This window comes from Thalassophryne amazonica, chromosome 4 (assembly GCF_902500255.1).
Source record: "Thalassophryne amazonica chromosome 4, fThaAma1.1, whole genome shotgun sequence".
NCBI classification, from domain to species: Eukaryota; Metazoa; Chordata; class Actinopteri; order Batrachoidiformes; family Batrachoididae; genus Thalassophryne; species Thalassophryne amazonica.
In genome coordinates this window covers 101,122,345-101,149,535 of record NC_047106.1, presented here as the reverse complement: position 1 = coordinate 101,149,535, position 27,191 = coordinate 101,122,345, and positions in this window count along the sequence as shown.

Sequence of the window (27,191 nt, the reverse complement as noted above, 5' to 3'; positions counted from 1 at the left end):
CACTGTAAAGCAATTCCCACTCGTGGTCTCCACCACCTCCACCACCACAAATCCGGTCGCCACACACCAACCTTCCCCGATGTTGATCCCAGATATAGCCGCCACCAGCCTCGGTCATAGACGCCGTCAGCCTCAGTCGCAGCCGCCGCAGCCTCAGATGTAGCCTCCGCTAGCTTCGGATGTAGCCGTCTCCAGCCTGGGGTGCAGCCGTCGCCACCCCGGATGCAACCGACGCCATGGGCCTGGATGGATCACCTCCTCCACCGACGCCGCTGGCTTAGATGGTTCGCCTTCTCCACCGATGCCGCTGGCCTGGATGGGTCGCCTCCTGCGCCAACACCGCAGACCTGGATGGTTCCCTCCGCCGACGCTGCGGACCTGGATGGTTCCCTCCGCTAATGCCGCGGCCTGGATGGTATGTCTCCGCCAACACTGCGGTCTGGATGGTTCCCTCCGCCGATTTCGCGGGCCTGGATGGCTCGCTCGCGCCGATGCCGCGGACCTGGGTGGTTCCCTCCACTGACGCCACGAGCCTGGATGGTTCACCTCCGCTAACGCCGTGGCCTGGATTGCTGTTGAAGAGTTCCGTGATTTGTTGCTGGTCTGGTGTTGACTGAGTATATTGCCCTGGGCGGACAGCGCGTGGTGAATCAAACCCGCCCCAACTGAGTCCATATTTTGGCCCAGATCTTTCCACTGTGCCAGGACCGGGAACTGAAACTGACTCAATTGCAGTGAAGCAGGAAATGATTAAAACAGATTATTGTAACTGTGCTGATGATGTGATGAGGTGGAGACCAGGAGGTGAAGACACTGGAGGATGGGTTTCAGGTGCAGGAAGCCAGGTGGGCCAGTGGAGCTGATGGTGGCTGCTGACTGTACAAATGACAAAATGAGAGCAACCACACAAATCCAAACGGGGGAAACACAGACAAAGAGCAAGAAGATTAGATTTGACTACCCTTGAGGCCAGTTTTACCGCTTACGATGACGGAAAGATCCGGCTGCGTCCTCCTGTTCAGCTGAGGTTTAAGTAGGACGCTGCTGATTGATACAGGTGTGCTGCAACCACAGATGTAGTTGACGATCAGCTCCACTGGCAGAAAAAACACAGGAAAGAAGGAGCCAAACTGATTCCCCAGATCACAACAGAAGTGCTGTGAACACTTTCCAGATGCACCGTATGTGTTGCCATATCTGCCACACCTTAAAACCATTTTGGGTCCTTGATGGTGACCACCCAGGCAGATAACCAGTTCATGCCCACCTCTTGAAAATAGTCATCTGCTGTATCTTTTGCAGCCAGTAGAATCGTGCATGTTCCCTTGGACTTCTCGAGCCACTGAGGTCCTCAACACTGAGGCACTTGTGCACATGCCCAGACAAACATGCCACATCATGGCCCAATGTCATAGCTGACGCTCTTTCACAGTACAAGTGATAGTGTTCCTAAGGTAACCACTCTTTTAACACAAAGTCATTCTATTGGCACCAAAATTTCAAAGGATTTCTACCAAATGAAGAAGTGATCAAAAGTACGCTGAGCAGTCAGTCTTGACTGCTATCATTATTTTAGGATAGGTGGGGATTGACGAACCAAACTTATCCTTTAAAGTCCTGTTTCCAACCTTTTATTTTGATGCTATTCACCATTCTGTGAATGCAATGGGATTGTAAGGGCCCACACACATGTCCCCCCAGGGGCACATGGTCCTTTTAATCTTGTTGTCAACACTGACTCAAAATCTGACTTGGTGAAAACCGAACAGCTCCAAATGTGGCCTCTTCATTTTTTGCGCTGACACCTGTCTAGACAGGAAATGTTCTCAGAGAGCTGAAGCATTTTTATTATCACTCTTAAAAAAAAAAAAAAAAAAACCCTGACACTTCTTATTTTGTCAGAAATGTTGTTGTCTATGCACTTTCTCACAAGTGGCTATGACAAATTTACAATCTCTTTCACTGAAGATGAAATATTGCATGCCGCCACGTGGAGATGTGTATGGTGAGAGATAATAAATGACAAAGATGTGTCTTTACTTGACAGAAAAAGTCTTAATTAAAGCGGTATGGGATAATGAGCATTCACCTCCTCTCGAGCATGCACTGCACTAAACACAGCTGACACGACAGAAAATTCACATGCAACCTTAGACCTGAGGGACAAATTACATCAGGGATGTCGCAGGAAAGACAGCAGCAAATCAGTACTGTTTTATAGACCTGAATCAAAACTAAAGCTCTGCTGCATGAATTCATCTTTCGGTGTGGTGTGAGTGTGGCAGAGGACCAGGGAGTCGCTGTAAGTGGGGGGGCTCTGTGCTCCCTCTTACATCCAGCCATCCATTAGTTGATGAAAAGTCTCAATTCTCATTGCTGCGTCTGCTTTTATAGTTGATTTGCAATGAGTCCATTCTGCTTTGGTTTCAGGTTACAAATGTAAAACACAGAAAGTTTGTGCTGCCAGAATGTGTTTTTACTAACCTCATGGCTGCCATCTATAGGTAGGACTCATATGTGACATGTTTTGAGGTATATAACACTGATGTGACCACACATTCACAAAAATAAATAAATAAATCAAATAAACACGTTTGGTTTTTATGTCATCTGATAAGCAGTTAAGACACTGTTTCACTGTCATAACTTATTCTGGCTGTGCATGTGTATGCTTAAGTTTGTTTCACCGTTACATTTTTTCACTCTCAAGTTCACATTGTGTCACTGATCAATTCACATTTGCATGAAATATGTTTCGCATGCCAAATGTATTCTGTAATTATTTCAGAGCTGTTGTTTGTCATACTAATCTCAGCTCTGAGTGACGGTGACATAAGCGGGCAACCACGTACTGTGCCGCCACACGCGAATCTACATTGAGATCCGCTGGGACTGTAGCCTCTTAGGAATTTCTCATTCTATAGTGGATCTGCTCCAAAAGTGCCCCTAGTTTCCATACCACCCATGAGCAGGGGCGCTGCCAGGAATTTTGGGCCCCATGAAAAGAAATCTTACTGGGCCACCCTCATATTATTTTGTCAGTATAATAATTGTATTAGGAGCCTCTCTGGGCCCCTGTCAATCATGGGGCAGTAGAATCCTTCTTATTCTCCTCTTTTCTGCACCCCTGCCCATGAGATATTATTTATGTGCAGCCCTGAGATCATTTGCATAACCCAAGATTTATTTATTTTTTTAGGGATGATCTGAACCTACTTTTTCCTATGGACATTGATTCCAGTATCAAGTACCCAAACACCAGTGGTGGGCACACCTAACCAAAAAGTTATCTTTTATAACAGCTAATGACCTAATTGAAAAGTTATCTTTTACAAAGCAAAACCAATAAACCACCCAAAAATTTATTGGAAGCTACAGCTAACTGATAACTTTCAGTATCGTCTCCGGTACACTTGCAACAACTACTAACAAGCTGATTTTGAGTTTTAACACCATGATCGCTTCTGGTAGCATTAAAGGCGACCACAGACTCAAACAATGAGTCAGCACTTTGTGTGCCCTGCCCACTGCCAGAAGCTCCTGTTTACTACATAGCTTATAGCAGTGACGCACACACTGTCTGCCATTTTATTCATATGTTAAAAAAATACATTTGCAAAAGCCAAAAGTCAAGTTGTGATTACCGTCTGATGTAACCAGGGTCAAAATGCATAAAACACTGCCATCTTCTGGCACCCAGACACTCAGACCCTTACCCATAATCCTTTGTGTACCAGTTTTTTTTTATTATTTTTTTTCGCACACCAAAGAGTTGCTGTGACTTAAACAACAGAATCCACTAAGACAATTGTGAACATTATACAACCAAAATGTACATTTTTATTCTTTAGCTGCTGCAAGAGGCTGCAACAACTCTCAGGCATGCAAAGGATTATGGGAGATCTCAATACTTTGTGCGAATACTGCCATGTCACAATACTGGCCAGTAGATGGCATTAGAGACCGTGAAAACTTGCCAAAACAAATATTCCAAATAATCTGTGTGCTATGTTTAATCTGCATAGAATTTAATAAACGCAAACCAAATTCCAGACATCTTATATATATTACTCTGGAACAAAGATGACAAACAGTGTTGTAGGACAATAAGCAGGATGTTATAAAACAAACAGGAATCGATTGCGACTCACAGTGATTCCAATTGAAAATAATGGAGAAGCAACCTGAGCTTCTTCTGGCATTTTTACATAAAACAAACACAATAACAACATCTATAAACTCAGGGAATATATTCACGAGAGTTTGAGGCACAATATACAAAGAGTTTAATGCTGTTGTCCGTGTGGAGCCTGATCAGACCATCTCAAATGCATTTCTCCTGTCGTGACTATACTGAGATTACCCATAAAGCACCTGGACACAGCATGTCCACACTAAAACTTTCAAAATTAGTGCAATACTTTAAAACTAAAACATATAGCTGATGTTTTCACTTTATAAAACTTCAGAAGTGACATTAATTTAAATAACGTCAGAAATTAGTTTGGTTAAAATTTTAACCATAAGTTAAAACTGTATGCCTCTGGATGACTTGGGTGATATTGCCAGTGAGTTATTATGGTGTCAAGAGCAATTATTTTGTGACCAACTGTTCTCTGACTGTAGAAGATAGAACAGTTTCTCCTGAAACCAGCTCTTCTCTGTTTGTAGAGAATAGAGCTGTTTATCTGCTATAAAACATTTAACGGGTAAGTGCTAAAATCTTTGATATCAGACTTACAAAGGTTTTTAATTGTTAAGATTCATTTACTTAACCTGCAAAAACATGTTAGCAATCTAAAAATTATCAGCCCAAAATTTATCTGAAGATAATTGGTCTGATGATGGTTTTCAAAGTTATCTGAAGAGCTAATCTGATAATTAAAAACATTAGCTTCAATAATTAGCGGTTAGCGGAACTGTGCCCACCACTGCCAAACACCAGTCACTGATTAGTACAAATGAGAGTACGAGTACAACAATACGCAATGACCTTGAACAAGTTTATTTCATTCAGATATTTTCTGTGTGACATAAAGCTTTCAATTAATTACTTTTCACCTCTCTGTCAAAACTTTGTGACACGTTGATTGGAGCACTTGAAAATCTGAGTTAGGAGTCAAAGTGTCTGGGTTTGCAAATGTCCTGGATCAAGACTAATATTTTGTGGACTCCACCATCAGAAATGTATCTGTTTGTGGTGAAAGTGTTGAACTTGTACACTCTAAAAAATTAGCCGCTGTCTCATCGAGAAAAAGTAATGTAACAACTTGCATAGATTTTTTTTTTTACAGTTATTTCAACTTAACTACAGAAATCGTGTGGCATTACCACAGTTGACAGTTGAAATAAGTTGAAATGTTGTTGTTGTCCATTCGGCTGCTCCCGTTTTTGTTCGGGGTTGCCACAGCGAATACAGCCAGATCTGCACTGGTATTTAGCACAAGTTTTATGCCGGCTGCCCTTCCTGATGCAACTCCAGTGTTACCTGGAGAAACACGTACACAGCCACTGGTGTTCCAAAGAGGTCTCCCATCCAAGTACTAACCAGATCCTGCACTGTTTAGCTTCCAAACTTTGATGGGATCAGGCTGACACAGAGCAGACCAGGTGCAAATAACTAAGTTGAAATAACTTTAATAAAAAATTCTCTACAAATTATTACATTGCGACAGCAGTTTCTTTTTATTAGTGTAGAGAGATTCACTTATCTGGGCAGTGACAATCATGTCTGCAGGGTCTTGACCTTTGAGACACCTGGGAAGAGCTTATGGAGTCATGGTCACTAGAGAGTGGTGTTTGGTGATGTTAATACCTTTGTATGAGAATGAAGAAGTCTTTGGGGTCCTGGCGCATTCTGTTTTACTATATTGCTGTGAGACGTAGACGCTAACCAGTGACTGAAGACGATGAGTAGACATCTTTGGTACCAGGCCTCTTTGGAGGATCCTTGGGAACTGCTGGAATAACTTTGTGTCAAAAGAACAGTTACTTAGGGTAATCTGGATAAGACTTACTATTTGCATAGTGAGGGTACATTAACTATGACATTTTGTACAAGTGGCATGCTTCTCAGGGCATTACACACTACACACATGCCTTGAGGACCTCAACAAATCAAAAAGGTCAAGCAGATTCCCATGTTTCACATGGCTCTGACAGACTGATCGCTAGTTTTAACGGTGAGGATGGAATGGTGTGTGGCGGACGTGGTGACATGCAACATTGATACAAGCTTCCTGGTCTGATCTGGTAGGAAACAAAACTAAATCTGGTATAATTTACTCACAGACCAATATATAACCTACCAGAAGTGAAATTGTTATCATTTTTGAAATAATTGCAGATCTTAGTTCTATGGGTTGTGTCTTATAATGTGTGAATTAATAACATGTATGGGGTAGGCACTTGACATTTACTTTAAAATTCACATGTTCACATTTAGTACAATTTTTTTTAGCCCCACCACAAAATACTAATAGTCCAACCAAGTCCACCAACAAAACCCACTGGAGCTGCCACTGTACATTACATTACACAAACACCAACACCAGTTTCAACAGAATGAAAAGGAGCATTTAATCTCTAACAGGATCATTGCTTTTGCCTTATTGATACAAACCAGCTCTAAATCTATCAATCACAGACACTTTCACCTTTGTTTTCCCAAACAAATTTGCAGAATGCTGAGTCATTACATCATGTTAACTAAGTACTCCGCAAATGAGTATGAGAAATGTGTCCCATGGTTTTTAAAGACTAAGGCCATGAATCTCTCGATCTGGAATCAGCCATCAGGCTCAAATTAGGTCATTTAATAGGCTGAAGTTAATGATGAGCTGTAAATAGTCAGGGTGTTTATTGTGAGGCGTTAAGTCCAAGTTTAATCTAGCGTCAACAGTTTATTTTAATTTAAAACATTACCTTTTTATGCTGTGGCTCAGCTGTAAAGCACGTTGTATGATTCCAACAGATTCTGTCTGCTTTCACTGTTCCTTTTTTGTGCTGATTTTCACTTTTAAAAATGACTAATAGAATTGTATCTGTATCTTCATTGATGTAAGAATTGTCAGGATACAGGAAACTGTCCTGAAGTTGGTGTTTCACAGTTGTGAAATCACGCGCTGTCTGGCGGGCCGTGGTTCACGTGAGAGGTCGTTTCAGCGGAGTTACAGTTTAGAGCACAATATAAACAAACCTCGTGAAGCGTGGACAACAAGACAACATTGGGGCATAACAGAAGTTTATCACAGGTGCTGCACCTCCTCTAGAAAACCCTCTCAACTTGGGAGAATGTGTCATCATCATAATCGCTCGTGAACTCGCTGAATCGGCGCCATTCACATCCTTGCTTTGCCATTGTTTACATGCACTGTGAGACAGCGGAACTGTGCTGGCACTGCGGTGCATTCTGGGAGGTGCAGGCAGCCGCCAGGGGCACTATGGGAAATGCTGAAACAGAATGAAATAATATATTGTCAGAAAGACACTGATAGCATTTGGTGTTGTATTATTGACAGGCAGCATGATCATTAGCACTGACAAAACCTTACAGGAAAACTCCTGTGGGTTGGAGCCTATCACAGCAGTCAAAGGGCATGAGGTGGGGTACATCCTGGACAGGCTGCCAGTGCATTGCATGGCTGACGCATACAGACAGACTGCATTTATATAGAGCTTTATATAAACCATCTACAGCTCAACACTTCGAAGACAAAGGAGCTGGTCATTGACTTTTTTTTTACTCTTGCTTGCCTCTACTGGTGGTTGGCTCTCACTGCGGTATTGTATCACTTCCTGTTCCGGAGCACAGCGGTGTTTTGCTGTATCTGTTAGCTGTTTAATCTGCGCAGTTAGATTGATCTAGTTACCTAGATAACGATTTGTTTCACAGTGTAATCTTCACGTGCCTTAACTAAAGCACTCCCTCTGCTGAATCACCTCTAAATTATTTACACATTATTCACTTTGTGTGTTTTTAGGAATCCGCTAGCTTAGCGCAGCCACTAGCTCTTAGCCGGTTTAGCATGGCGGCTTCTCCTGTCTCTCCCGCACTTTTCTGCTGTGGGTGTGAAATGTTTAGTTATTCATCGGCCTCCTTTAGCAGTAACGGTACTTGTAATAAGTGTAGCTTATTCGTAGCTTTGGAGGCCAGGCTGGGCGAATTGGAGACTCGGCTCCGCACCGTAGAAAATTCTACAGCTAGCCAGGCCCCTGTAGTCGGTGCGGACCAAGGTAGCTTAGCCGCCGTTAGTTTCCCTCTGGCAGATCCCGAGCAGCCGGGAAAGCAGGCCGACTGGGTGACTGTGAGGAGGAAGCGTAGCCCTAAACAGAAGCCCCGTGTACACCGCCAACCCGTTCACATTTCTAACCGTTTTTCCCCACTCGGTGACACACCCGCCGAGGAACAAACTCTGGTTATTGGCGACTCTGTTTTGAGAAATGTGAAGTTAGCGACACCAGCAACCATAGTCAATTGTCTTCCGGGGGCCAGAGCAAGCGACATTGAAGGAAATTTGAAACTGCTGGCTAAGGCTAAGTGTAAATTTGGTAAGATTGTAATTCACGTCGGCAGTAATGACACCCGGTTACGCCAACTGGAGGTCACTAAAATTAACATTGAATCGGTGTGTAACTTTGCAAAAACAATGTCGGACTCTGTAGTTTTCTCTGGGCCCCTCCCCAATCGGACCGGGAGTGACATGTTTAGCCGCATGTTCTCCTTGAATTGCTGGCTGTCTGAGTGGTGTCCAAAAAATGAGGTGGGCTTCATAGATAATTGGGAAAGCTTCTGGGGAAAACCTGGTCTTGTTAGGAGAGATGGCATCCATCCCACTTCGGATGGAGCAGCTCTCATTTCTAGAAATCTGGCCAATTTTCTTAAATCCTCCAAACTGTGACTATCCAGGGTTGGGACCAGGAAGCAGAGTTGTAGTCTTACACACCTCTCTGCAGCTTCTCTCCCCCTGCCATCTTAAATATGATCAATCTATCTTTATTAGTTGGCTATGTACCACAGGCTTTTAAGGTGGCAGTAATTAAACCATTACTTAAAAAGCCATCACTTGACCCAGCTATCTTAGCTAATTATAGGCCAATCTCCAACCTTCCTTTTCTCTCAAAAATTCTTGAAAGGGTAGTTGTAAAACAGCTAACTGATCATCTGCAGAGGAATGGTCTATTTGAAGAGTTTCAGTCAGGTTTTAGAATTCATCATAGTACAGAAACAACATTAGTGAAGGTTACAAATGATCTTCTTATGGCCTCAGACAGTGGACTCATCTCTGTGCTTGTTCTGTTAGACCTCAGTGCTGCTTTTGATACTGTTGACCATAAAATTTTATTACAGAGATTAGAGCATGCCATAGGTATTAAAGGCACTGTGCTGCGGTGGTTTGAATCATATTTATCTAATAGATTACAATTTGTTCATGTAAATGAGGAATCTTCTTCACAGACTAAGGTTAATTATGGAGTTCCACAAGGTTCTGTGCTAGGACCAATTTTATTCACTTTATATATGCTTCCCTTAGGCAGTATTATTAGATGGCATTGCTTAAATTTTCATTGTTACGCAGATGATACCCAGCTTTATCTATCCATGAAGCCAGAGGACACACACCAATTAGCTAAACTGCAGGATTGTCTTACAGACATAAGGACATGGATGACCTCTAATTTCCTGCTTTTAAACTCAGATAAAACTGAAGTTATTGTACTTGGCCCCACAAATCTTAGAAACATGGTGTCTAACCAGATCCTTACTCTGGATGGCATTACCCTGACCTCTAGTAATACTGTGAGAAATCTTGGAGTCATTTTTGATCAGGATATGTCATTCAATGTGCATATTAAACAAATATGTAAGACTGCTTTTTTGCATTTACGCAATATCTCTAAAATTAGAAAGGTCTCAGAGTGATGCTGAAAAACTAATTCATGCATTTATTTCCTCTAGGCTGGACTATTGTAATTCATTATTATCAGGTTGTCCTAAAAGTTCCCTGAAAAGCCTTCAGTTAATTCAAAATGCTGCAGCTAGAGTACTGACGGGGACTAGAAGGAGAGAGCATATCTCACCCATATTGGCCTGTCTTCATTGTCTTCCTGTTAATTTAAAATTCTTCTTCTTACTTCTAAGGTTTTGAATAATCAGGTCCCATCTTATCTTAGGGACCTCATAGTACCATATCACCGCAATAGAGCGCTTCGCTCTCAGACTGCAGGCTTACTTGTAGTTCCTAGGGTTTGTAAGAGTAGAATAGGAGGCAGAGCCTTCAGCTTTCAGGCTCCTCTCCTGTGGAACCAGCTCCCAATTCGGATCAGGGAGACAGACACCCTCTCTACTTTTAAGATTAGGCTTAAAACTTTCCTTTTTGCTAAAGCTTATAGTTAGGGCTGGATCAGGTGACCCTGAACCATCCCTTAGTTATGCTGCTATAGACTTAGACTGCTGGGGGGTTTCCCATGATGCACTGAGTGTTTCTTTCTCTTTTTGCTCTGTATGCACCACTCTGCATTTAATCATTAGTGATTGATCTCTGCTCCCCTCCACAGCATGTCTTTTTCCTGGTTCTCTCCCTCAGACCCAACCAGTCCCAGCAGAAGACTGCCCCTCCCTGAGCCTGGTTCTGCTGGAGGTATCATCCTGTTAAAAGGGAGTTTTTCCTTCCCACTGTCACCAAGTGCTTGCTCACAGGGGGTCGTTTTGACCATTGGGGTTTTTACTTAATTATTGTATGGCTTTTGCCTTACAATATAAGGCGCCTTGGGGCAACTGTTTGTTGTGATTTGGCACTATATAAATAAAATTGATTGATTGATTGACTTTCAGAAGTCCAGACTAAATCTGCAACCAGTTCTGATTGAGGGAGTTGAGGTGAAGGCTGTGGATTCCTACATGTACCTCAGGCTGTGGCTGGACAGCAATCTGGACTGGACAACGCACACCAACCACCTGTACAGGAAGGGACAGAGCAGGCTGTACTTCCTGAGGAGGCTGCAGTTGTTTAACATCTGCAGGAAACACCTGTGGATGTTCTACCAGACCGTGGTAGCCAGCTTCTTCTTTTACACCATGGTGTGCTGGGGGTTGCATCCATGAAAGGACACATCCAGGCTGGACAAACCGATCAGGCAGGCTGGCTCTGTGGTTTGCATGAAGCTGGACAAACTGTTGAACATTATGGATGATGCCAGTCACCCTCTGCACACTGTCATCAGCAACCAGAGGAGCCTCTTCAGCCACAGACTGCTCCTTCCCAAGTGCAGGACCAACAGACTGAAAAACTCCTTTGTCCCTCAGGCCATCAGACTGTACAACTCCTCACTCAGGGTGAGGAGGAGTAACAGGAAGACAGAGGACGGGAAGGAGAGGAAGAGTAGTAGCCAGTAAACTAGTTTTGATCAGTATGTATGGTATTTATATTTGTGAATTTATATTTATATTTACAAACTGTTTTTACTTTCACTTTTGATACTCTGTGTTCTTCTTGCCCTGTGTGCTGCTATACAATACTGCTGGAACCTCAATTTCCCTGAGGGAGTCTTCCCAGGGGATTAATAAAGTTCTATCTAATCTAATCTAGATTCTGCATTTTACAGTGATGCCTCACACACACACACACACACACACACACACACACACACACACACACACACACACACACACACACACACACACACACACACACACACACACACACACACACACACACACACACACACACACACACACACACAGGGTGCTGCCATGCAAAGCCCTGAACTCTATGCCGAAATTAAGGGCCTTGCCCAGGGGAACTGATCTCCTCCACTGACAAAGACATTCACACTCACTCACATCTACAGTCAATTTAAAGTCACCAGTTGACCTAACCACCATGTTTTTGGAAGTGGGAGGCAGCTTGGGCACCCGAACGGAACCCATGCAATCTCCACACAGAAAGGACCGGATCGGAAGTGAACCTGAGACCTGCTGAGAGGCAGCAGTGTTAACCACTAAGCCACTGTGCTGCCCATCCAACAAACATTGAGGTTGATTTCAAAGACCAACATTTATAATGTAGAGAGGACAAAATTTACTTCCTCCAGTTGGAAACAGAATGAACCACACTATGATTTAATTTAATCTTGTGGCACTGGTAAACTGGTATTCAGAGGAAGACCGTAAAGTGAACATAGCACGAAGTTATTGCAGGCAAAAAATATTTTGATTTGTAATAAAACAAGGAAGAAAACATTATTAACCAGTTACTGTTATTTCAAATTTCTACTCTGGAAGATTAAAGTGATAAAGTTTATGCGTGTATTTTTGTTCTGAGCAATATACCAGTTGTGCCTGATTTTTTTGTTTTTGTAACTCTTGTTCAAAAGTTTCTGCTACAAGCAAAAATTTAAGCCTGAACCAGCTCATTTTAGACTCGATGTCTGTCACAGAAGTGCATGTGTGCTATGCTGACAATCTATAGCGCACCATCTAAAAGTACATAGTGCAACTTAAATAGCCATGAGTGTGCTTTGGTCCTAACATGAAATAAACCACTTTATTATATGGCTACGACAGCACGCGTGCTCTGATTGACTGATTTTTGATCTGATATTTTCCCATATCATACCGTTACCATAACAATCGGTCCTTATCGCGTTTCAGATTCGCGACTTTGTTTACAGTTTTCACGGTGCAAAATAAAACTGCTAAATAACACAAAGGGAGGAGGGTTTTCAGTTTGGTGGGATCAGGGTCTCATAACTGCTTTTTGCAGATGATGTGGAACTGAGCCAAAAGGCGAAGCTCTCGATCTACTGGTCAATCTTCGTTCCTACTTTTACCTATGGTCATGAGGGTTGGGTCATGACTGAAAGAACTAGATTTTGGGTACAAGCGGCCAAAATGGGCTTCCTTAGGAGGGTGGCTGATGTCTCCCTTAGAGACAGGGTGAAAAACTCAGTCATCCATGGGGAGCTCGGAGTAGAGTCACTGCTCTTTCTTGTTGAAAGGAGCCAGCTGAGGCTCTTCATGCATGCTCTGGTTTATTGGCAGTTTGTAATAAACAAAGTATTAACCTCGCTTGCTCGGTCTGTACAGGAATATCAGACCTCGGTGTTTTTTGTACGGATCAAGTGCAACAAAGTCCTTACGGTCAAGACCTTGGTCTGATATTTTCCCGTACAAACTTCGGGCTTGGTTAATAATCCTTTAGTGTCACTTACATTCCCTTTAAGGCACAAGTGCACCAGTATCTGGTGCATTGTTACTTAGATTGCAAACCAAGAAGTGAGAGGTTTCCTGGCAAGGAAACAGAACTGCATGCAAATGATTAATTTATACGAGCAGCAATGATCCACCACAGCTCCCCGAGGTGAAGCATTTGAGTTAATTATTCTCCTCATCATTCTGATATCTTATACTGGTGTTTCTATCATACCTCAAACTGGTGTGGACCCCAAATCTCAATACTGCATCATGTAAACAGCAGGAAAAAAACCAACTCTGCTCTTGACCAGCTTGTTGTTGGTCTATGGAGTAGTCGCTATTTCTGATGGTAATGTACAGGCCGTGCACCTGACCACACCTTATTTTAAGGCTACCTGTGATATGAGGCATGCCCACTGAGCTGGTCTGCACTTGGTGTGACACACCCACCTACTCTCTGTGAAAGGGATAAAAATGCACAGTCTTTGAAGAGGGACACTGCAAGTGGCAGCTTTTTCTATTTTAAAGCAACAGACATGGAAACAATAGTTTATCAGAGATGTGGAAATCTGTTTTTTGTTTGACTACCTCAGTTTCTGAATGGCATTTTTGGTGACATTCTCAGCAAACTGTTTTTAAAGGAACTCGGCAACCACAGCATTATCATGCTGAAACCCAGTTCAGATTGAGTTTTATTCTTACAGATATAACAATATATTAAAATGGCTCCTAATACTACCAACAACAACACCGAGAGAAATCATGTATGCGGAAACAGGGCTCTGGGATATAGACCATATAATACAAAAAAACAAGATCAACTTCCAAAAAAGGATAAATACAGTAGGATCAGACCTAATGAAAAGAATAATCAACAACAACAGTAAACCATGGAAAAGGGAAGTCACCAGGATTAAGGAAAAACTGCAGATAACGGATCAAACAAGCAAAGGAGATATAAAAAGGAAAATAGGCGAACAGCTAAAGAAGAATATCAAAGAACAAGGAGAGATCAAATCAAAGGTAAAACATTACATTGAAAACGTAAAAACGTTGGAAGTAGGAAAAAGGAAACCCTACCTGGACAAACTAAACAGGATGGAAGCACATAGCATCATGATGGCAAGAACAAGAATGCTGGCAGTAAAATGCAACTATAGGAATAAATATGCCAATGTATCCTGTAGGTTCTGCAATGCTGAGGAGGAAACTCAAAAACATATACTAGAGGAATGCCAGCAAGTCAATAGGCAAGAATGCCCGAAAGTAACAACGGAGGATATCTTTGAAGAAGATACAACCAAATTAAGAGAAACTGCAAAAGCTCTTACATGGATCGAGGAAAAGCTAAAACACTAATGTGCTGCTCCCCCCTCAGAACGGTAGGGGAGCCCCCAGCAGACCTGCGAAGAAGAAGAAGAAGAAGATGAAGATTTATTTCTTTCAAAAACAAGCAAAGCAATAACTTTTTTAAAACAAACTCAAAAAACAAAAAAAAAAAAAAGAAAGAACGCCCTCCATATTAGGGGAATGAAAAAGTAAAACAAAAACAAACAAATAAATAAAAGCTCTAGGAGATAAGACAACACGTGTAATTTGGTCAAATTCTTATTTTGCTTTGACTTCTTGCAGCAGCTGGTCTTCCAACTGAAGAAATTTTGACCAGGTTACACTAATTTTAGCGTCACTTCACTGGTTTCCTTTTTTTGACATAAATACAGCCTGACCAGATGACTATGACCTTTGTCCACAGTGGTGACTTTTTATTACCTCAGTCAAGGAGGTGATGTTCTTTTAGGTCCATTTGCCAGTCTGTCTATCTATTTGTTAGTTTGGTTAGAACTTCACAGAAACACATGAACAGATTCTTCGAGAGATATCTGGTCAAGGAGTACATGAGTTAGATGTGGATCTGAGGTAATTTTTACATCTGCTAAGGATGTAATAAAATCATTGGCGTTTATTTATTTATTTGTCTGTCTGTTACCAGGATTACGTCAAAACTCCTGTGCGGATTTTGACCAAACTTTCACCACGGATACATATTAAGCCATGGAAGAACCCATTAAATTTTGGAAGTGATTTGGATCCGGATTCTGGATCAAATTACACTTTATACAGGCTTTAGAGAATTACTGTTAGCAGGATTATGTCAAAACTACTGCACGGATTCTCACCACATTTGCACCACAGATACATATTAGGCCATGGAAGACTCCCTTACATTTTGAAGGTGATCTGGATCTGGATCCGGATCTGGATTGTCAATACTACTTCATGGATTCTCACCAAATTTTCACAACAGATAGCTATTAGGGCATGGAAGACTCCACTGAATTTTGGAGGTGATATGAATCCAGATTCTGGATCAAGATTCACTTTATATAGTCTTTGAAGGATTACATTGAAGCTGCTTCATGGATTCTCACCAAATTTTCACCACAGATAAATATTAGGCCATGGAAGATTCCATTACATTTTGAAGGTGATCTGGATCTGGATCCGGATCTGGATTCTAGATCAAAATTTCCCTTTATAGATGCCTTGAAGGATTTCTTCAAATCTAGGTGATGTGGATCTGGATTGGGATCTGGACTGTCAATACTACTTAACGGATTCTCACCAAATTTGCACCACAGATAGGTATTAGGGCATGGAAGACTCCACTGAATTTTGAAGGTGATCCAGATCCAGATTGGTGGACATCAGAAATCTCTGATTGCTCTTGTTAATTTATACTTTTATTTCTACCATTGAATTCCATGTATTTCTACTTTGGCAAAACAGTGCTGCACACTTCAACATCTTAACAGATACACAGTACATGCTGAGTGTCCTTTAGTTTCATAAACATTCCATCATTATAACATGTACACATGCATCTCTTGCCTATATGCGGTAATTACTAACTTACCAGTTCACAGTAATAACACCTAAATCTTTGTAATTAAAAAACAAAATGGGCACTGAAGTGCTCTGCTGAAATTCAGCTTTGTCTTTATGATACTGGAGATGGTAGAAGCTCCATGTTTTGTTATTAAAGCTGGTCTAACTGGAGCCAGACAGAGAGGACAGACAGTTTTATTGCACTGTGGGATTATTAACTGGCCAAACTGAAAGTGCATCATCACAACTACCAGATCCCTGCCAATGCATGACCTGTAAAAGTAACAGAGCCAAGGGAGAGATTTGTACGAATACAAACACCTGCCAAAAAGAGAAGTGCCTTATGACATTAGTTGTGATGCCTCTGCAGGAGATATTAAGCGAATTGGGAAGGAGGAGTGAAGGAGTGGAGAAGTTCAAATCGGGCAAAGACAGTTGAGTTCATTTGTAATAAGATATTTAAAAGTGTGTTAGTCTTTATGTAGCTCCAGCCATTTGCTGGGGAGTACGATTTACCCTTCCTGAGGCAACTTGAGATGTACAGGAAGATTAAGGCATGGGTGGGCTATAAACCACAGACCTTCTTGTTGTGGGGCACGAGTGTGTCACATATTCCATGTTCCACATATTCCAATGGAGTCTGTAGATAAATGCTGGTGTCCCATAGTGACATTACATCATACTGAGTTTGTAATTGTGCACGTGTACTGCAGGAAAACAAATGTCCGCCACTTCTGCTGCACTGAACGTGATCAGATGTGTTACAAATTGCAAATGAGAAAAAAAAAGCTCAGCATTTGTGAAAGACAAAAACAGTACAGCAATCTGAGCATGACTTTTTATTATTTATTTATTTATTGCAAGTGCAGTTCTGAAACAAATAACTAGATGAAATATTTTAATTAAAAGACTACACTTCTTAATACGAAAGAAAACTGAGAAATATAGGAAAAATATTTGCAATCTCAGTATGACTATCTGGTCATGACAGTCTCAGTATGTGACTGCTGCGTAATGAGATTTTTCAGACTTTCTTCTTCATATTCCATAACTGCATGATTCCAGAAAACCAAATAAGAATAATAATTAAAGGACCAGCTCAAAACTGGTCATATTGTTCACCAAACTGTGAGAAGTGATTGGAGGATTTCCACCAAAACATAGAAGTTGGAAGAATTACATGTACCTATGTGTGTTAAAGCTACAATTAGATGAGACAACCACAGAGGTTAATAATGAGTACTAGAGTCTGTACTCCCAATGCTGCCTACTAAACGCGAATGTCCCTTCATGGACAGCAACATGACACCTCCTAACTGGGCAAACTATTGACGAAGTTCCTGGATATTAATGCATTTTCAATGCGGATACGTGACTGAACACACTCAGAAAAACGCTCACAAAATACATGTTGAATTGTCATTCTGACCTGGATATCGAGCCAGTAAAATTAATTTACATTATGAAAGGAAAGTATTAAACTTAATCTGACACCCACATGTTCCCAAATATTAGTGTTGAAAGTTACATGGATCTGAGCTGAGACGTCCTGCTTATTAAAGGCGCAAAATAAAAAAAAAAAATTGTTGGTCTTGTCAAACAATTTTAATCACTAACGACAAGTCTTTTAATGAGACATCGGTCTAGCAGGGGAAAATATCAACTAGACATAAGAGTAAATGGTCCATTTCCTGGGACAGGTACGGCAGGCAACATATAACTGTTTATTGACAAAAACTCACAGACAAAGTGACAAGAATAACCAAAACCACTTATGGAAGGCAATGTCTTACTTCCTCCTCCGTTTGTGGAATTGCCAACATGCACAGCTTTCCGGGATATTCCACCTGTTTCTTGACAAGACTAATTGAGCATCTATGCACACTGCCAACTGATTTGCCCGGATCTAAAATGGCAACCACGCCTCCTTGCAGGGGAAATGGCTCAGTGCGACTGTGGACTCTAGTTCTTATATTGACTTCTGTGGACACACAACATAACTACCCTACTGAAACTATATACGAGGTCTGTCCGAAAAGTAATGGACCTTTTTATTTTTTTCAAAAACTATATGGATTTGAATCATGTGTGATTGCATCAGCCAAGCTTGAACCTTCGTACGCATACGTGAGTTTTTTCACGCCTGTCGGTTGCGTCATTCGCCTGTGGGCAGGCTTTGAGTGAGCACTGGTCCAACCCCCTCGTTGGATTTTCATTGTCAGGGAAATGGCTGAGCGACTGCCGCTTTGCTCCATAAAAATTTTTTCAGAAACTGTGTGAGACAGCCAGGTGGAAACCATTCGCAAAACTCAGATGGCTTTCGGTGAAGATTCTATCAGCGACACACAGATTAAGGACCATTACAACCGGATTAAAGACGGCCCACACCGGCGGAGGGTACGCCGCACTCCGAGAGGCCATCGACAGGCTGAAACGACCAGATCATTTACAAATTGAAGGCTGTGTTGATCTGTCACGTCATGTGACTACCAGAGAAATCGCAGAAAATGTGGACATCAGCACTTTTGCGGCACATTCCACTGTTACAGGAGATTTTGTAATAAAAGACGTGGAGAAATTCGCACGTCGGGACAGAGCCGCTCATGGCGCACAACAAACTTCCTCCGTGTTGGAAGTCTCACAGGACATGTTGTGGCATGCCCAGCTGTTACACAATTTCTCGGATACTCACTCGACTGAAAAGCCACCGGAAGCCGTCTGAATCTTCCGAATGGTTTCCAACACGGAGGTGTTTGTTGTGCGCCATGAGCGGCTCCGTCCTGACGCGCAAATTCCTACATATGTCTTTCATTACAAAATCTCCTGTAACAGTGGAATGTGCAGCAAAAGTGCTGATGTCCAACTCTTCAGCAATTTCTCTGGTAGTCACACGACGTGCCGGATCAACACAGCCTTCACTTTGGGAATGATCTGGTCGTTTCAGCCTGTCTATGGCCGCTCGGAGTGCGGCGTGCCCTCCGCCGGTGTGGGCCGTCTTTAATCCAGGTGTAATGGTCCTTAATCTGTGTGACGCCGATAGAATCTTCACCGAAAGCCATCTGAATTTTCCGAATGGTTTCCACCTGGCTGTCTGTCACAGTTTCAAGCTTGGCTGATGCAAGCGCACATGATTCAAATCCATATAGTTTTTGAAAACAATAAAAAGGTCCGTTACTTTTTGGACAGACCTCGTATTTTTGTTTCCTCATCAAATACATTAAATTGATGTTACACACAATATGTTTTTATTGTTTGTTGTCTTTTAAATTTTGTTGCTCAAGCAGCGTAGTGTTAAAATGCTAAAAATTCTTAGCAGCTAGCTTGTTAGCAAATCAAACCTAGTTAGGTTAAGTTTTGATTGGTGACACTGAGAGCCATCTCATAATGTTTTAATTCCCTCAAAACAAACATCAAGTTACAGCTTTAGCCATTATTTGTGTTTACAAACTTTTCAAAAAGAAACAGGACAAAGAATACAACTTCATTTCTGGTCCAGAACACCTACAGTATGTGTTGATGTTGTGCCAAAATGGGAGTTAGAAAAACAAGCCTAACTTTTCACATAGAATTTCTGCCTTTGAGGAGCATTTACTTTGACTTTTGCTTGTAAAATAGACATTCTAGGTTGTGGCCGATGCAGAATGGATGCCCATTTGAAGCTGCTTCACAAAGAAGTAAATAGCAAAGGTCAGTATAGACACTTTTCTGATTCACAGTCATGCACTTTCTTGCTGGTCCTTTTCCAAAAATCTCATCCCTGACCTGTTCGCTGAACAGCAGGTATTAGCATGTGATTGGTCAGCGGGGAACAACCTGGGATCATTACTGCCAATAAACCAGAGCATGCATGAAGAGCCCATCTGACAGCAGGGATAACAGAGAAAAAAATAATTTTTTTGTAAATCAGTCTCATCCTGAGACCAAGTTGAGAGCACAGTGAGAATTTACCTGCATGTGTATAAGAAATTAAATATAATTAACTTGAATATTTACTGTGCTGGCAGAGACAGTGGAAATGTTTTGTCCTATAATTTGGAGACTGCGATGCTGGCTTCTCACCTTCCTCTGAGTCCACAGGGGCAGCAGCCTATAACTCCTGACCATCGCAGCGTGAGCGCAGTGCTCAGCCAGTTTTAAGTCTCAGTAATTAAGACTTCATGCTGCTCAACTTTAAAAGCTCCTAAACGACCCCCTGCAGTCCGCAGCCTTCACTGTTGAAAGTAATTTATTCTATTTGACATGAGTTGTGCTTCACTTCATCCTCACCTCTCAAGTGTTGTGTGAGAACAATGGTGTTTCTGTTCTGCTTTTGTCCATATTTGCTTTTCTGATCTCATTTATGTATATGATCGTGGTTGTGTTTAATTAATTCAAAACGGACTTTAACTTATGGTGCATCCGGAAAGTATTCACAGCACTTCACTTTTTCCACATTTTGTTATGTCATAGCCTTATTCCAAAATTCTACCCACAACACCCCATAATGACAACATGGAAACTCTCTCTCTCTCTCTCTCTCTCTCTCTCTCTCTCTCTCTCTCTCTCTCTCTCTATATATATATATATATATATATATATATATATATATAACAAATTTACTGAAAATAAAAAACTAAGAAATGACATGTACATAAGTATTCACACCCTTTGCTCAATACTTTGTTGCTGCATCTTTGGCAGCGTTTACAGCCTCAAATCTTCTTCAATATGATGCCATAAGCTTGGCGCACCTATCTTTGGACAGTTTTGCTCATTCCCCTTTGCAGCACCTCTCAAGCTCCACCTGTGCATTGGTGCACAGCCATTTTGAGATCTCTCCAGAGATGTTCAATCAGACTCAGGTCTGGGTTCTGGCTGGGCCACTCAAGGACATTCACACAGTTGTCCTGAAGCCACTCCTTTGATGTTTAGGCTGTGTGTTTTGGGTCATTGTCCTGCTGAAAGATGAACCGTCACCCCAGTCTGAGGTTCTCCATCTTTTGCATTCATTTCTCAACACTGCATCCAGTAAATTAAAACTTCACACATTCTCCAGAAATGTTGCTCTATATATACATCGATGTTACAATCCCAGCTGACAGCAACATCAGGAAGAAGGTGCACAAGAAAATCAAGACGTACCAAGGGCTGAAGGAACAGCTGGAGCATATGTGGAAGATGAAGTCCAAACTGGGGGGGGAGTGATATATATGGGTTCCTCCAGAACAATATCACATTTAGCAAAGTTCAATCATTGTGGTTAAGGCCATTGGGATCAAAGGTCAAAAATTTTAGTTTATCACTGATTTGCATCAAAGTTGGCAAATGCATGGAGTTTGGTTTTGGACTTGCCCAGCAACATCATAGTGTATTTGTCAAAGGACAGTCATTGACAAGAAGGTTGTGTCTTCCTGTCTGTTGACCTACTCCTCCCAAGTCCTTTTTCTGAGTTCTACCAAATTTAGTATGTCAGTGTTGATACCATAATTGCCCTTAAAGAATAAATTTTGGCATTGGTCAAGGAATTTTCAACCTGATTTTGACTAAATGAGGCAAATACTTAAAAATAAATTGCCCTGCCAAGGTCAGAATTAATTCTATCATACATATCTGAGTTAGGAAATTACACAGGTTAGTTTAATAATAAGGTTTCTGCTTTTTACCTCTGCCAGTGAAGTTGGAGGTTATGTTTTTGCCTGTTTGTTTCTTTGTATGTTTGTGAACAGCCTGGAGCCCACAATTTTTCATATATCACTATGAAATTTTTACTGACGATTCATATCCTGATATGCAAGAACTGATTCAGTTTTCAAGGACATAGGTCAAAGTCAGGAAAAAAAAATCTATCTTGGAAAGTTGAACGAATTTTCAAAAATTTATAACTCTGTATTACTCTTTCTTTCATATTTGAGAATGCTGTGTAGGACTGTATCAACTGACAAAGTTTGATCTGGCTCTGATCCAGATTACAGATTTTATGGCCATTTAAATTTAACATTGAAAACCCCATTTAATGCATATTTTACATTATATCTTAATCAAACGTGTCCCCGAAAAAATTTTTCCAAGGTAAAAATTTGTGAAATTGGAAACTAGTGTTGGCGGAGGTTTGCACTTCACCAGCGCAGTGCTGCAGTTTGTATTTGTTAATGGTCTGACTAAATCGGAACAATAAATTAGATATGTTAGGGCAGCACTGATATTGTTGTAACAAAAAGCACATGTCCTGACTGTATAATCCTGAGCCCTGGTGATACATCACCCAACAGAACAGCTGAGAGTGACAGGTTCATCTGTGCGTGTCAGGAGAGGCCTGTCTGCTGGATACCAGGCAGAGGGGCTGACAGCGCACAATTATAGACCAGCAGAACGTTTGGGCTCACTATTTTAATATGAAGCCGTCCATGAGTGTTTATGGCCAACAGTCTGGATGTAACATCAGAGTCTTCAGGTAGAGGCAGCCTCTTAGGCTGGAGGCCTATCACATGCGCTGTCACGTGCACAATGCACAGTTGGTGGTAACAGAACGAGTCGACCCAGCTGTCAGACGGCATCCACACAACCGGGCCCAACTGTTCTCAGGAGGCATGCGGAGTATCAGACACAGGGAGCGTCCACAGGCTGCTTTTTCATCCTTAGTTGAGTCTGAGTGACGCCGGCAGGTGAAACAAACACAATGTTGACACTAAAAATAACAAGGCGGGACTTAGAGAACACCAGGCGTGCAGACAGAGACCCTGAGTGTGATAGATGTTGAAATTATTTTGGTTTGACAACTTAATTTTTAACCATCGCTTTTCTGCTAAGACCAGACAGGTTCATGGTGCCCTTTAATCTGACATTTGAAGCTCAGGTCAAATGTGAGCAGCCGCAAATGCAGCACATTTATTGATAAAGATTCTAATTGTTCATTTTACAGTTAAAGTAAGCGCCATCTTGCAAAAAGTCAATACTTCCACCTTTAAAGAAGTCTAGACATCTGCTAAAGTAAACAATACTTTGTAATTTAGTCTGGTTTTGTACATAAAAGTTCAGTAATTAAATGCAACCATAACCATATTTTGAAAGAGAGCAACATTTTCTGTCTTTGTCTTGTTTAGCCTTTAGTCCTCGGGACTTGGACAAGCCTTAGAAAGTATTCTGTAAAATGTGGTGAGTGAATAGATAACTGAATGAGTCCATTCCCAGCAGATTAAACAACTCAAAAACAATGGATGCTATCATCTTGTGCATATCTCATTGAAAAGGGCATATGACAGTGACAAACTGATTAAAATCTGGTGAACTTTGATACACCAGATCAATCTAAAAACGTTTTTGGGAATGTAACATCTCAGTTGACATACCCGCCTCTCTGCTGGATTGTTAGTGGATGATGGGTAGACACTGAATTTAAGGCAGGTGTGGTTATCAGTGAGAAATAGAGGTGGGCGGATTGAGTCTAATATCGATAATATCGACCAACGTTCAATATCAATACCAACGCTGGTATTGATATTGAATGATCCTCATGTAAAAAGATTGATACTCAAGTTTTTTTTTCTCTCCCACGCGCATTAACTGCTACGCATGCAGATTCATCAAAGTCTACTCTCTGTCTGTAAGAGCAGCACTGCGCTATGTCACACAACACGGAGCAGCAAACCCTTGTATTGTGGTTTGTCAGCACTCTACCTCAGGACATTTTAAGATGTGAGTGATTTTTTTGAAATGTTGATTGTGATGATAAAAGATTTTGTTGTCACGTACAATGTTTGGCGAAATTCTATCTAGGTCTTTTGGATCCTTTGGATCTATGAAGCTTAAATATGGAAAAGTATCAGTATCGATATCGGCGATACTGGGCTTGTATTTACTTGGTATCAGATCAATACCAAAATTCCTGGTATTGCCCACCTCTAGTGAGAAAGAAAACATTTCTGGACAGAACTGTTCTAAAATGAGAGACATAAATAGTGACTTTTTAATTGTTTCACAGTGGTAATGTTGTAAAACTGAAATATAAGGTCACACCCACACACAACCCCACAGAAAGAACTTTGCATAAATGTAGCCAAAACAGACAATTCTACCTACACACTCTGTCTATTTTTTGTTTATGTGTGGATCTCCAGAATGACTCAAAAACATAAGGACTGATTTCCACAAAACATTATGGAGGTGTGGGGTACAGGATAAGAAAGAAGCCATTATGATGCAAATGTGGATCTCAGGGAAAGATTCTAAACATGTTTTTCACTGTGGTCTGGATTACATGATTGGGAATTTTCAGCATTTTTGAAGAAGAAGGGACACGCATGTAAAATTCTGATCTCTACAAACATGCAGATCCAAGATGATGGTACTAATCCATGACTTAAAGTGGATATGTCACCTAAAAAATGAGGTAAAACTGATATACGAGGTCTATTAGAAAAGTATCGGACCTTATTATTTTTTTCAAAAACCATATGGATTTGATTCATATGTTTTTACGTCAGCCAAGCTTGAACCTTCGTGCGCATGCGTGAGTTTTTCCACGCCTGTCGGTTGCGTCATTCGGCTGTGAGCATGCCTTGTGGGAGGAGTGGTCCACCCCCTGGTCAGATTTTCATTGTCAGGAAATGGCGGAATGATTTGGGCTTTTTTTCCAACAGAATTTTTTCAGAAACTGTTAGAGACAAGCAGCTGGAAACCATTCGAAAAATTTATTTGGCTTTCGGTGAAAATTTTACAGGCTTCACACAGAATAAGGAGTGTTACTACAGCTTTAAGGACTGCCCACAATGGCACACGGCGCGCCGCGCTCCGAGACGCCATTGAGAGGCAGAAACCACCACATCATTTCGGGCTTTTCAGTCGTGTGACTATCCGAGAAATTGTGGATGAGCTGGACATGCCAGAACATGTCCTGTGAGGCTTCATCACGGCGTTGCTTTGCACCATGCAGCTCCATCCCGATGCGCGGAATTCCTCCGCTCCTCTTTCCATGACAAAAACTCCTGTAACAATGGAATGTGCCGTTCATTTCCAAACTGAAAGCTGTGTTGATCTGGGACGTTGTCTGACTACCACAGAAATTGCGGAAGACGTGGACATCAGCACTTTTTCGGCACATTGAGACAGACGTGCAGAGGAATTCCGCGCATCAGGACGGAGCCACATGGCGCAAAGCAATGCCGTGATTAAGCCTCACAGGACATGTTGGGGCATGTCCAGCTCATCCACAATTTCCCGGATAGTCACACGACTGAAAAGCCACCGAAAGCCGTCTGAAAGCCATCTGAAAGCCGTCCTGTGAGACCAACACGGAGGTGCTTTTGTCCCGCGCCATGAGCGGCTCCGTGGCGCATCCTTCCGCTTCTCTTTCCATGAAAAAAACTCCTGTAACAGTGGAATGTGCTGAAAAAGTGCTGATGTCCACGTCTCCTGCCATTTCTGTGGAAGTCTGACGATGTCCCGGATCAACAAACTTTGGAAATTATCTGGTTGTTTCAGCGGGGTTTCAGTCTGTCAATCGGCGCTCGGAGTGCGCCGCACTCTCAGCCGCTGTGGGCAGTCTTTAAACCGGCTGGAGCACTCCTTAATCTGTGTAATCCCCATAAAATCGTCCCTGAAAGCCATATGAATTTTCTGAATGGTGTCCACCTGGAGGTCTCTCACGGTTTCTGGAAAAATTTGATGCAGCAAAGCTCCAAATCGTTCAGACATTTTATTCGCAATAAAAATCCGACGAGAGGGGTGGACCACTGCTCACACAAAGCCTGCTCACAGGCGAATGACGCAACCGACAGGCGTGACAAAACTCGAGCACGAAGGTTCAAGCTTGGCTGATGCAATCACACGTGATTCAAATCCATATGGTTTTTGCAAAAAATAAAAAGGTCGGATAGTTTTCTAACAGACCTCGTACAGTATAGTAAGTTGAAAGTGGTTTTAATCATTATCACTGAGAAATAAAGTTTGTACAGCTTCTCAAAAGTGTGTTTCTTGGAAAGCACATTCCATCAGCGGTCACGTGATGTCATGATGTCACAACGTGTAGAGTCCCGTCTTTGTCTGTTCGATTGACAACAGGAACAGATGGACCTCAGCATGGACAGTGACGAGATCGAGAACTTTTCTGACTCTTCAAGTGTGGATTATTTCTAACTTGGATCTTGAGGATGTTGCAGCAGTGATTAGACCCTACAGATTTGAGCCGTATCTTTCAGACGAACATTCAAATCAGGAGCATTCTGGCAGCAAAAATAATGCCGACGGTGTTTATGGCGGAGCTGAAGCAGAGGCAAGAGACGTGTCAATTCCAATGGATTTTGAAAGGCTGTAGAATACAGAATGGTAAGGGGGGCTTTGATTTTTGTTGCTGCTGTTTATAACACTATAATTATAGCATTTTTGATTCTAGCGTGTTTACTGCCTTTGTTATTGTTCCGGAGCCACGATAGTGTAGCTACTACTTGCGGACCACCGTCAGTACCTTCATGTTTTTGCCATTTTCGAGTGCCTGGCATTGCATTCATCCGTGTTTTGTTACGTTATTTTCACGAAAGAATAGGAAATAAAAGGCGAAAGTTTCGAAAAAGATCACCGAAAACAACAGTGAACATGCCGCCGCCATGTTTACTCCGTATTGCACTGATATTTTTACAAGTTCCTTGACCATTTCAAGATTATTGTGAACATATTTTTTGGGATTGACATTTTAGGTGTTCCTGTGAGCGGTGAGAACAAGGAGACGGTAGAGGAAAGTGTCTGCTGTCGGGAGCAAATGCGTGTGTGCGAGCGGAGCGAGCGGCAGCCTGACATTTCGTTCATTGCACAACACCGCGGCTTTCGATCAATCTGCCTGGACTTGAAAAGGCTAAAACCTTTCGCCCTTGTGTTTGTGCAATATGCTGCGACACACTGGTCAGGCATATCGACAAACAAGTCCGTGAGAGCTGTGTTTAATCAAAGTTTCTGCCACTAAAAAAAGTGTAAACCACGGCCGCCAGGCGCGCAAGCCGATACGGTCTACATGTAGTGACGTATTTCAGGCTTGGTGCTCAGTGGGAAGCTGGTCACGGGGCGTGCACATTTTTCAGTGGCGGGACGTTCAAATGTTGTATATAATGGGAGAACCGTGTCCATCTTCCCAAAATGCTTAGGT